This window comes from Leuresthes tenuis, unplaced genomic scaffold (genome assembly GCF_036924035.1).
Source record: "Leuresthes tenuis unplaced genomic scaffold, fLeuTen1.0.hap1 SCAF_20, whole genome shotgun sequence".
Taxonomy (NCBI): Eukaryota; Metazoa; Chordata; class Actinopteri; order Atheriniformes; family Atherinopsidae; genus Leuresthes; species Leuresthes tenuis.
The window spans coordinates 28,625,895-28,637,599 of record NW_027325374.1 but is presented as its reverse complement, the minus strand read 5'-3'; positions in this window follow the sequence as shown (position 1 = coordinate 28,637,599).

Genomic DNA, 11,705 nt, shown 5'->3' with positions numbered 1-11,705 from the left:
ACTTTTATTTATACATCCCCTTCCACCATGAAGCGTTGTCCCTTTTTGTTTCTCTCTTTGTTCTTAAAATGCTGTTATGCATGTCTAAACCAATCCATTAAATTAGATCATTTTGTCAGTAAAGCGATCTACATTGTGCTTGGTCGCAAAGCTGCTCATCTGTGGTAAACAGCTCTTCAGAAAGGCATTCTTCAATTGATTTCACTAATTCTATGTAATAATTTTGTGATTTCCTACAAAACTACACTTCTTCTCCCATCTGTCTGAGTATTTAATATTGTCTGGGTCCCGTTAAAACATGTATTTTACCCATCTAATTCCTTGTTTGCTTTAAAACAAGAATTCCCCATTTTCTATCCCTTCAGTAGCCAACCAGTTTGTATGGAGTACACTGGAGCAACTTGACTGATCAGTAAAACACTGCTTTTGTTGTCACCGCAAGGCATCCCCCGTCGGTTGTTTCACTGAGACACTACTGAGTAACTATAACTCAACACAGTTTATACACATAACATTCATATACATACTAACAAACAAACAAACAATTATTTATCGTGATTTTCTCATCTCTGTTTGAACGTACACCCAGGTAAATATTCCTGTAGTCTTCTCATACCGACTATGGACCCATTCATTGTTTAACTTCACTGTTTTGCAAATCCTAATTGAATATTACACATTGACATTGAAGTTTACTGGATAAGCAGGTCTTCATTGCATTCAGCAACCTATATGTGAGCATCTATGTGTAAGCTGTTCTTCTTTGCATTTATCAGCAGCAAGCAATTCTTCATTGCACATGCATATGAAAATAGTAAAACAATTCCAATGCGTTAGCGAAACCTTCTATATCAGGAGTGTCCATCATGATGCTGGGAATAGAACCTCTTTTCCAGAATAGTTCAACCTTCATTACTCAACTGATCATAACTCCGCAATGAGCACATTTCAAAGTATCATTCCTCTACATGTATTCAAAAATCTATGTGTAAATGTTTAATATTTCTTATATTTGTTGATGTCATTCTGTGTGCATGTGGCCTAAACCCAATCTCTGTGTGGCAATTTTAATTTAAACAAGTTGAACTCTGCCTCTGATCATTTAAAAAAGGTGTGTACCAATATCAACCTTTCTCAGGTAATTACTGATCCTACAAAACCAAAGAGATCCTTCAAGGTTGTCCCTGATTGGCTCAATCTTAACAAATCAAAGGTAGAATATCCGCAGTATCTGAACTTGGTGTTAGTTATCACTGCTCAATAGCCTGTATCAGAATTGCAAAAATGAAAACATTAGGTCCACGCTTGGTATCCAGATCCTGAAACATCTCCATGAGCAGGCTTTTTTTTAACTGATCTGTTGAATAGTTATATGACACTGTTAAAATCTCAGATGAAGATCTAGCACTTGACCATTTTTGTAAATCTTCTAATTACATAGTTGATAAACATGCCCCTTTTAAAAAGTATAGAACTTAGAACAGGTCTAGTCCCTGACTTTCGGCAGAACTGTCTTCTTTACTTTTTTTTTTTTTCCCCTTGTCCTGTTCAGCATTATGTCAGAAGAATTGTAGTCTGAATACCTTTGATGCCAAACAGATTTGCTTTGCTAAGGGAAGTTTTATAAATGTAAAGCTCCCCTTGATGCCCATTTATTTATTTCTGTTTACAATATATGACATGAACTGAACTGAACCGGACCGGGGGACAAGGAAAGAAGAAGAGGAAAGAAGAGGAAACAGAACAAAAATAGAAACAAAAACCAGACAACCAGCTGCTACACCTGTAAAAAACAAAACAGACAACAATCCATGGCCTCTGAGGGGAATCCAGCCTTAGCGCCACCAGGAGCACCTGAAAGCAGACAAGCAGAGAAAAAACAAACACACAAACAACCAAAAACAAGCACAAGAAGCGGCAATCGCATACAACACAGCTGTGGATATAGATGACCTGAGACGACATGATAATACATCAACTGCTTAGCGACCATGCTACTGGACTAATGAATGTGTGTGTGTGTGTGTGTGTGTGAGAACATGCAACACCCATGGCACAGGACCTACATGATAACCGTGCTTAGTTATGAGTGTATAAGCGTACAGGGCCACAATCCACAGCCCCCCCCAAGCAATCAGAAGCAGGCAGAGAGGGCCACAAGACCCAGGCCACCAGCAGCCCCCACAGAGCACAGAACCCAGGCAGCCCACCGCAGGGGCAACCACGCATCCACCCAGAAGACTGCAGAAGAAGCCCCCGGAAAGAGCCCCCATAAGCATAGGGCAGAAGCCCTCCGGGAGCCAGGGGCAACAGCCCACCGACCCCGCCAGGCCCCAGCCGCCCAGACATGGGCCGTGCACTTGACCCGGGCCCCAGGGGCCCGAGCGCCCCCAAACCCCCCGGCAGAGGCCCCACCCAATACCCAGGAGGGCAAAGCGCCCCAGACAGCCACAAAATGGGTCAGCGCCTGCCCCAGCGCCCCTTGCCAAGTGCCCTGGGAGTCAAGACGTGCCCACAGGTGGGTGAAGTCGCGAGCAGTGGGGAGAGGCAACGCTGACGCCCCATCGGGAGAAGCACAGGCAGGCCAGGCGACAGCAAGTCCCAGATCCAGGCCCAATCATTACCACACACACTTTCACGCCCCATACATCCACACATCCACACGTCCTACCTCCCTCGACTCTGCTGGGGTATAGTGCAGCGGGCACACCAGGGGGCCAGCAACACCTCAGCCACCACAGACCCCGAACCAGCAGAACAATTAATTAATCCTCCTGGCCCCTCCTGCCCCGAACAGACACCAGGAAGCAGGGGTGTGCGAAGAAGACCCCTCCCCTCACCCTTCTGGCTCTTCAATATTTTCTAATAGTGAGCAATTAAAATTGAGGGGCAGCCAAACTTGTAGAACTGGGAGCGCGGCACTCTGGGCAGCCTACATACCCAAAGAGCCCCGCCCACCACATGCCACTCCGTATAACCGCCCCCCAAGACCTAATGTGTGTGTGTGAGTGTGTTTGATAAGTAGTAATGTCTAAGGTGTAATTAAAACAGGGGCAGGGAACTGCAGAGTGCAACCAAAGGGGACCACCTACGTGGCCCCATCCACTTCACCCCACCGAACACACACGCCCCCAAAACCCTTCATGTGTGAGTGTGTGCTGTGTACAGGAGCCAGAAGGGAGAGGGGTATGGGGATATATACCGGGGGAGCTACTCTCCCTTAGAGAGGGCAGCCAGGGACTGGCTGTAATAGGCATCCCTGCTACCTGGGAGCCAACAATGGGCAGGAGGGCCTGATGTCCACCAGGCTCGGGGCCTGCAGCGACCATATTCCGGGAGCTACTGTACCCCCAGAAGGTACCCATCCCGCCCCACCCCACTCAACCCAACCCCACCCCGGAGGACCTCTACAAAAAACAAACAAACAACATAAAAAAAACATCAAACAAATCACCCGGTCACACCAGTCGCAGCAGCCCGGGCCTGAGACCCACCATCACCCAGCAACCCACCACCACCACTATGTGATAAAACTAATCAGAGGGGACCAGAGAGAATGAAATTCAGCCAATTGATGTTTTGAGGAGGCAGACATTGTTTCCATGCTAATATAATCTAAAAGAAAATTTCTAAACTGGTTAATACACAGATTGTTCTTCGCTTTCCAGTTCATGAGAATAGTTTTCTTTGCGATACATAACACTGTGAGAACCATGTGTGCTGAGTTAATTTCCATGTTGATGTTGTCTAAGTCACCCAGTATGCACAGTGTGGGGCATGCAGGGATGCTACACTTTAGCCATGTTGATAGGTCCTCACAGACTTCAAGCCAGAACTTCTGGACAGGCGCACAAAACCACAAAGCATGTGCATAATCATCAGGTGTGTTATCTGTGCAATGTGAGCAGATGTTTGAGTGTGTTAGACCCATCCTGAACATCCTTTGTCCTGTATAGTGTGTTCTATGAAGGATTTTGTATTGTATGAGCTGTAAATTAGGATTTCGAGTCTTTATGAAGGTGTTCAAACATATTTGTGGTTAGAAGCTATGACCAGAACTGATGGATAAATCTGCCTCCCATTTTGAGGATGGAAGAGACATTGTGTCATCTATCTTAGACAATAATTTATATATTTTTGATAGTAGTTTTGGGGTGCAGATGCTTAGAAATTCTGCTACCCTAGTCGGGAGTTGTAAGTCTGGTTGGTGGAGGATATATCCATCCATCCATCCATCATCTGCCGCTTATCCGGGGGTCGGGTCGCGGGGGCAGGAGCTTGAGCAGAGAAACCCAGACGTCTCTGTCCCCAGCCACTTCCTCCAGCTCTTCCGGGGGGACCCCGAGGCGTTCCCAGGCCAGCCGAGAGACATAGTCTCTCCAACGTGTCCTGGGTCTCTCCCGGGTTCTCCTCCCAGTGGGACGTGCCCGGAACACCTCCCCAGGGAGGCGCCCAGGGGGCATCCTAACCAGATGCCCGAGCCACCTCATCTGACTCCTCTCAATGCGGAGGAGCAGCGGTTCTACTCCGAGCCCCTCCCGGAAGACTGACCTTCTCACCCTATCTCTAAGGGAGAGCCCAGACACCCTGCGGAGGAAACCCATTTCGGCTGCTTGTATTCGCGATCTTGTTCTTTCGGTCACTACCCACAACTCGTGACCATAGGTGAGGATGGGAACGTAGATTGACCAGTAAGTAGAGAGCTTCGCCTTCTGGCTCAGCTCCCTCTTCACTACGACGGGTCGGGGCAGAGCCCGCAACACTGCAGACGCCGCACCGATCCGCCCGTCAATCTCCCGGTCCATTCGTCCCTCACTCGTGAACAAGATCCCGAGATACTTGAACTCCTCCACTTGGGGAAGGATCTCATTCCCGACCCGGAGAGAGCATTCCACCCTTTTCCGGCTGAGAACCAGTCTCGGATTTGGAGGTGCTGATTCTCATCCCAGCCGCTTCACACTCGGCTGCGAATCGCTCCAGTAAGAGCTGAAGGTCACGGCCTGACGACGCTAACAGAACCACATCATCTGCAAAAAGCAGAGACCCGATTCTGAGGTCGCCAAATCGGACACCCTCAACGCCCTGGCTCCGCCTAAAAATTCTGTCCATAAAAGTTAGGAACAGAATCGGTGACAAAGGGCAGCCCTGACGGAGTCCAACTATCACCGGAAACGTATCCCACTTACTGCCGGCAATGCGGACCAAACTCTGGCACCGGTCATACAGAGACCAAACGGCCCCTATCAAGGGGTCCGGCACTCCATATTCCCGGAGCAACCCCCACAGGACTCCACGAGGGACACGGTCGAACGCTTTCTCCAAGTCCACAAAACACATGTAGATGCATAGATAGCATAGTTTGCCAAAAGCGGGTAAGCTGCGAATGACCGACTAAATATCAACAAAAGTGGGGGCGGAGGTCTTCGGATGCAAGTGGGTGTGAATAACCCACCATACAAGTATGGTGGAGAGGAAGCTGTGAACAGCCGACCATAGTTTGCAAAAAGCGGGTGAGAAAAGGTGCGAATGTCCAACCATACATGATCAAAACAGGGAGCGGAGGTGTTTGGCTGTGACAAGGTGTGAATGTCCACCCAAAATTAATGAAAAGCGGGCAACAAGTAGGTTTGAATGCCCAACCATACATAATCAAAAGCAGGAGTGGATGTGTTCGGCTACAAGAAGGTTTGAATGTCCGAGCATAGTTTGTAAAAAGCGGGTAAGGAAAGATTCGAATGCCCGAACATACACCATCAAAAGAGGGAGCGGAGGAGCTCCGCTGTAAGACGGTCTGAATGTCCATTAATAATTGCTAGAAAAGATGAAAGAAAATTTTTGAATATCAAACCGCACATGATCATAAGCTCGGAGAAGGTGTTTGACTACAAGTAGGTGTGAATGTCAGATTATAATTTGTAAAAAGCGGGTAAGAAAAGGTAAGAATGTCCAACCATAAATGATGAAAAGCGGCAGCAGAGATGTTCAGCTGGTATTTATCAATATTTCTATCTATTGATAGATTTCAACAAAAAACAACGTTGTACTTTGCAGTAAAAGAAAGAGCAAATCTAAAGTTTCAGGAATCCGAGTATAAGCTTGCTTTCATGAATTCTGCACGATTTCAGATTTTGCTATAAATGAATTCCTTCACTCAAACTATGTTAAAACTGCTTTGTCCTTCATATTTATCAATGTCTAGATCAACTTCAACAAAGAACAACATTGGATTTTGCAGTAGAAGAAAGAGCAACACTGAAGGATCAGGAATCCGAGAATAAGCTTATTTTCATACGTTCTGCATGATTTGGGATTTTATGTATAAAATGAATTCCTTCACTCAAACTAAGTTAAAACTGCTTTGTCCTTCATATTTATCAATGTCTAGATCGACTTCAACAAAGAACAACATTGGATTTTGCAGTAGAAGAAAGAGCAACACTGAAGGATCAGGAATCCGAGAAAAAGCTTTCTTTTCATACGTTCTGCATGATTTGGGATTTTATGTATAAAATGAATTCCTTCACTCAAACTATGTTAAAACTGCTTTGTCCTTCATATTTATCAATGTCTAGATCGATTTCAACAAAGAACAAGGTTGTATTTTGCAGTATAGGAAAGAGCAAAACTGGAGGATCAGGAATCCGAGAAAAAGCTTACTTTCATGAGTCCTGCACGATTTCATATTTTCCTATAAAATGAATTGCTATGCTCAAACCAAGTTAAAATTGCTTTGTCCTTCATAGTTATCCATGTCTAAAATGTATCAAGCATAAAGTTCCTCATATTACCCTGAATGAGAAAGAAGCATCCCTTTGGTTGAGCAATACGTTCCTTTTGCGGAGTTATGCATGATTTCGGATTTTGCTATAAAATTCATTCCTTCACACCTTTTTTTTCACCGCATTTTATAGATTATGGTTGGAAATTCTCAACCACTCTCATCCGAAGACCTCTCTTCCCGCTTTTGTTAATATATTTGAACTTTAGTCGGACATTCACCCCTTTTTGCAGCTAAACCACCTCCGTTCCCTGTTTTGATCATGTATGGTCTGGCAATACTACCTTTTCTTACCCGTTTGTGAGTAATTATGGCTGGATATTCACACCTACTTCCAGCTGAACACAATCTCTCTCGCTTTTGATGATGTATGGACCGGCATTCTTACCTTTTCTAACACATTTTTCAGCAATTATGGTCGGAGATTCACACCTAATCACAGACGAACAGCTCTGCTCCCACTTTTGATTATGTTTGGTTGGATATTAAAACCTTTTCCTAACTGATTTTTAAAAACTTTGGTTGGACGTTCACACCTTCTCGTAGTCGAACACATCCACTCCTGCTTATGATGATGTATGGGTGGACATTCACACCTTCTTGCAGCTGAACACCCCCTCTCCCACTTATGATCATGTGCGGTTTGATTTTCGGAAATTTTCTTCACACCTCCGGCAGAGCTTCAACCATATCCCGGGGGAGGTGGGGGACATTGAGTCCGAATGGGTCATGTTCCGTTATCCATTGCCGAGGCAGCTGGTCGGAGTTTTGGCCGTAAGGTGGTCGGTGCCTGTCGTGGCGGCAACCCTCCAACCTGCTGGTGGACACCAGTGGTGAGGGAAGCCGTCAAGCTGAAGAAGGAGTCCTATCGGGCCTTTTTGGCCAGTGGGACCCTGGAAGCAGCTGATAGGTACCGACGGGCCAGACGGGCCGCGGCTTCGGCGGTTGCTGAGGCAAAAACTCGGGCCTGGGAGGAGTTCGCTGAGACCATGGAGAACGATTTCCGGACGGCCTCGAAAAGATTCTGGTCCACCATCCGGCGTCTCAGGGGGGGGAAGCGGCTCACAGTCAACACTGTTTACAATGGGGACGGGGCTTTGCTGACCTCAACTAGGGATGTTGTGAGTCGGTGGGGGGAGTACTTCGAGGAACTCCTCAATCCTACCAACACGTGCTCGGAAGAGGCAGAGTCGGAGAGCTCAGAGACGGGGCCTCCCATTTCTGGGGCTGAGGTTGCCGAGGTGGTTAAAAAGCTCCTCGGTGGCAAGGCCCCGGGGGTGGATGAGGTCCGTCCTGAGTTTCTCAAGGCTCTGGATGTTGTAGGGCTGTCTTGGCTGACACGCCTCTGCAGTATCGCGTGGACATCGGGGACAGTGCCTCTGGACTGGCAGATTGGGGTGGTGGTCCCCCTCTTTAAAAAGGGGGACCGGAGGGTGTGTTCCAACTATAGGGGTATCACACTACTCAGCCTCCCTGGTAAGGTCTATTCGGGGGTATTGGAGAGGAGGATCCGTCGGATAATCGAGCCTCGGATTCAGGAGATGCAGTGTGGCTTTCGTCCTGGCCGTGGAACAGTGGACCAGCTGCTGGGAGTTCGCCCAACCAGTCTACATGTGTTTTGTGGACTTGGAGAAAGCGTTCGACCGTGTCCCTCGTGGAGTCCTGTGGGGGTTGCTCCGGGAATATGGAGTGCCGGACCCCTTGATAGGGGCCGTTCGGTCTCTGTATGACCGGTGCCAGAGTTTGGTCCGCATTGCCAGCAGTAAGTGGGATACGTTTCCGGTGAGAGTTGGACTCCGTCAGGGCTGCCCTTTGTCACCGATTCTGTTCCTAACTTTTATGGACAGAATTTCTAGGCGGAGCCAGGGCGTTGAGGGTGTCCGATTTGGCGACCTCAGAATCGGGTCTCTGCTTTTTGCAGATGATGTGGTTCTGTTAGCGTCGTCAGGCCGTGACCTTCAGCTCTTACTGGAGCGATTCGCAGCCGAGTGTGAAGCGGCTGGGATGAGAATCAGCACCTCCAAATCCGAGACTATGGTTCTCAGCCGGAAAAGGGTGGAATGCTCTCTCCGGGTCGGGAATGAGATCCTTCCCCAAGTGGAGGAGTTCAAGTATCTCGGGATCTTGTTCACGAGTGAGGGACGAATGGAGCGGGAGATTGACGGGCGGATCGGTGCGGCGTCTGCAGTGTTGCGGGCTCTGCACCAACCCGTCGTAGTGAAGAGGGAGCTGAGCCAGAAGGCGAAGCTCTCTACTTACTGGTCAATCTACGTTCCCATCCTCACCTATGGTCACGAGTTGTGGGTAGTGACCGAAAGAACAAGATCGCGAATACAAGCAGCCGAAATGGGTTTCCTCCGCAGGGTGTCTGGACTCTCCCTTAGAGATAGGGTGAGAAGGTCAGTCTTCCGGGAGGGGCTCGGAGTAGAACCGCTGCTCCTCCGCATTGAGAGGAGTCAGATGAGGTGGCTCGGGCATCTGGTTAGGATGCCCCCTGGGCGCCTCCCTGGGGAGGTCTTCCGGGCACGTCCCACTGGGAGGAGAACCCGGGGGAGACCCAGGACACGTTGGAGAGACTATGTCTCTCGGCTGACCTGGGAACGCCTCGGGGTCCCCCCGGAAGAGCTGGAGGAAGTGGCTGGGGACAGAGACGTCTGGGTTTCTCTGTTCAAGCTCCTGCCCCCGCGACCCGACCCCCGGATAAGCGGCAGATGATGGATGGATGGATATATCCTCCACCAACCAGACTTACAACTCCCGACTAGGGTAGCAGAATTTTTAAGCATCTGCACCCCAAAACTACTATCAAAAATATATAAATTATTGTCTAAGATAGATGACACAATGTCTCTTCCATCCTCAAAATGGGAGGCAGATTTATCCATCAGTTCTGGTCATAGCTTCTAACCACAAATATGTTTGAACACCTTCATAATGACTCGAAATCCTAATTTACAGCTCATACAATACAAAATCCTTCATAGAACACACTATACAGGACAAAGGATGTTCAGGATGGGTCTAACACACTCAAACATCTGCTCACATTGCACAGATAACACACCTGATGATTATGCACATGCTTTGTGGTTTTGTGCGCCTGTCCAGAAGTTCTGGCTTGAAGTCTGTGAGGACCTATCAACATGGCTAAAGTGTAGCATCCCTGCATGCCCCACACTGTGCATACTGGGTGACTTAGACAACATCAACATGGAAATTAACTCAGCACACATGGTTCTCACAGTGTTATGTATCGCAAAGAAAACTATTCTCATGAACTGGAAAGCGAAGAACAATCTGTGTATTAACCAGTTTAGAAATTTTCTTTTAGATTATATTAGCATGGAAACAATGTCTGCCTCCTCAAAACATCAATTGGCTGAATTTCATTCTCTCTGGTCCCCTCTGATTAGTTTTATCACATAGTGGTGGTGGTGGGTTGCTGGGTGATGGTGGGTCTCAGGCCCGGGCTGCTGCAACTGGTGTGACCGGGTGGTTTGTTTGATTGTTTTTTTATGTTGTTTGTTTGTTTTTTGTAGAGGTCCTCCGGGGTGGGGTTGGGTTGCGTGGGGTGGGGCGGGATGGGTACCTTCTGGGGGTACAGTAGCTCCCGGAATATGGTCGCTGCAGGCCCCGAGCCTGGTGGACATCAGGCCCTCCTGCCCATTGTTGGCTCCCAGGTAGCAGGGATGCCTATTACAGCCAGTCCCTGGCTGCCCTCTCTGGGGGAGAGTAGCTCCCCCGGTATATATCCCCATACCCCTCTCCCTTCTGGCTCCTGTACACAGCACACACTCACACATGAAGGGTTTTGGGGGCGTGTGTGTTCGGTGGGGTGTAGTGGATGGGGCCACGTAGGTGGTCCCCTTTGGTTGCACTCTGCAGTTCCCTGCCCCTGTTTTAATTACACCTTAGACATTACTACTTATCAAACACACTCACACATACACATTAGGTCTTGGGGGGTGGTTACACTGAGTGGCATCTGGTGGGCGGGGCTCTTTGGGTATGTAGGCTGCCCAGAGTGCCGCGCTCCCAGTTCTACAAGTTTGGCTGCCCCTCAATTTTAATTGCTCACTATTAGAAAATATTGAAGAGCCAGAAGGGTGAGGGGAGGGGTCTTCTTCGCACACCCCTGCTTCCTGGTGTCTGTTCGGGGCAGAAGGGGCCAGGAGGATTAATTAATTGTTCTGCTGGTTCGGGGTCTGTGGTGGCTGGGGGGTTGCTGGCCCCCTGGTGTGCCCGCTGCACTATACCCCAGCAGAGTCGAGGGAGGTAGGACGTGTGGATGTGTGGATGTATGGGACGTGAAAGTGTGTGTGGTAATGATTGGGCCTGGATCTGGGACTTGCTGTCGCCTGGCCTGCCTGTGCTTCTCCCGATGGGGCGTCAGCGTTGCCTCTCCCCACTGCTCGCAACTTCACCCACCTGTGGGCACGTCTTGACTCCCAGGGCACTTGGCAAGGGGCGCTGGGGCAGGCGCTGACCCACTTTGTGGCTGTCTGGGGCGCTTTGCCCTCCTAGGTATTGGGTGGGGCCTCTGCCGGGGGGTTTGGGGGCGCTCGGGCCCCTGTGGCCCGGGTCCAGGGCGGCTGGGGCCTGGCGGGGTCGGTGGGCTGTTGCCCCTGGCTCCCGGAGGGCCTCTGCCCTATGCTTATGGGGGCTCTTTCCGGGGGCTTCCTCTGCAGTCTTCTGGGTGGATGCGTGGTTGCCCCTGCGGTGGGCTGCCTGGGTTCTGTGCTCTGTGGGGGCTGCTGGTGGCCTGGGTCTTGTGGCCCTCTCTGCCTGCTTCTGATTGCTTGGGGGGGGCTGTGGATTGTGGCCCTGTACGCTTATACACTCATAACTAAGCACGGTTATCATGTAGGTCCTGTGCCATGGGTGTTGCATGTTCTCACACACACACACACACACACACATTCATTAG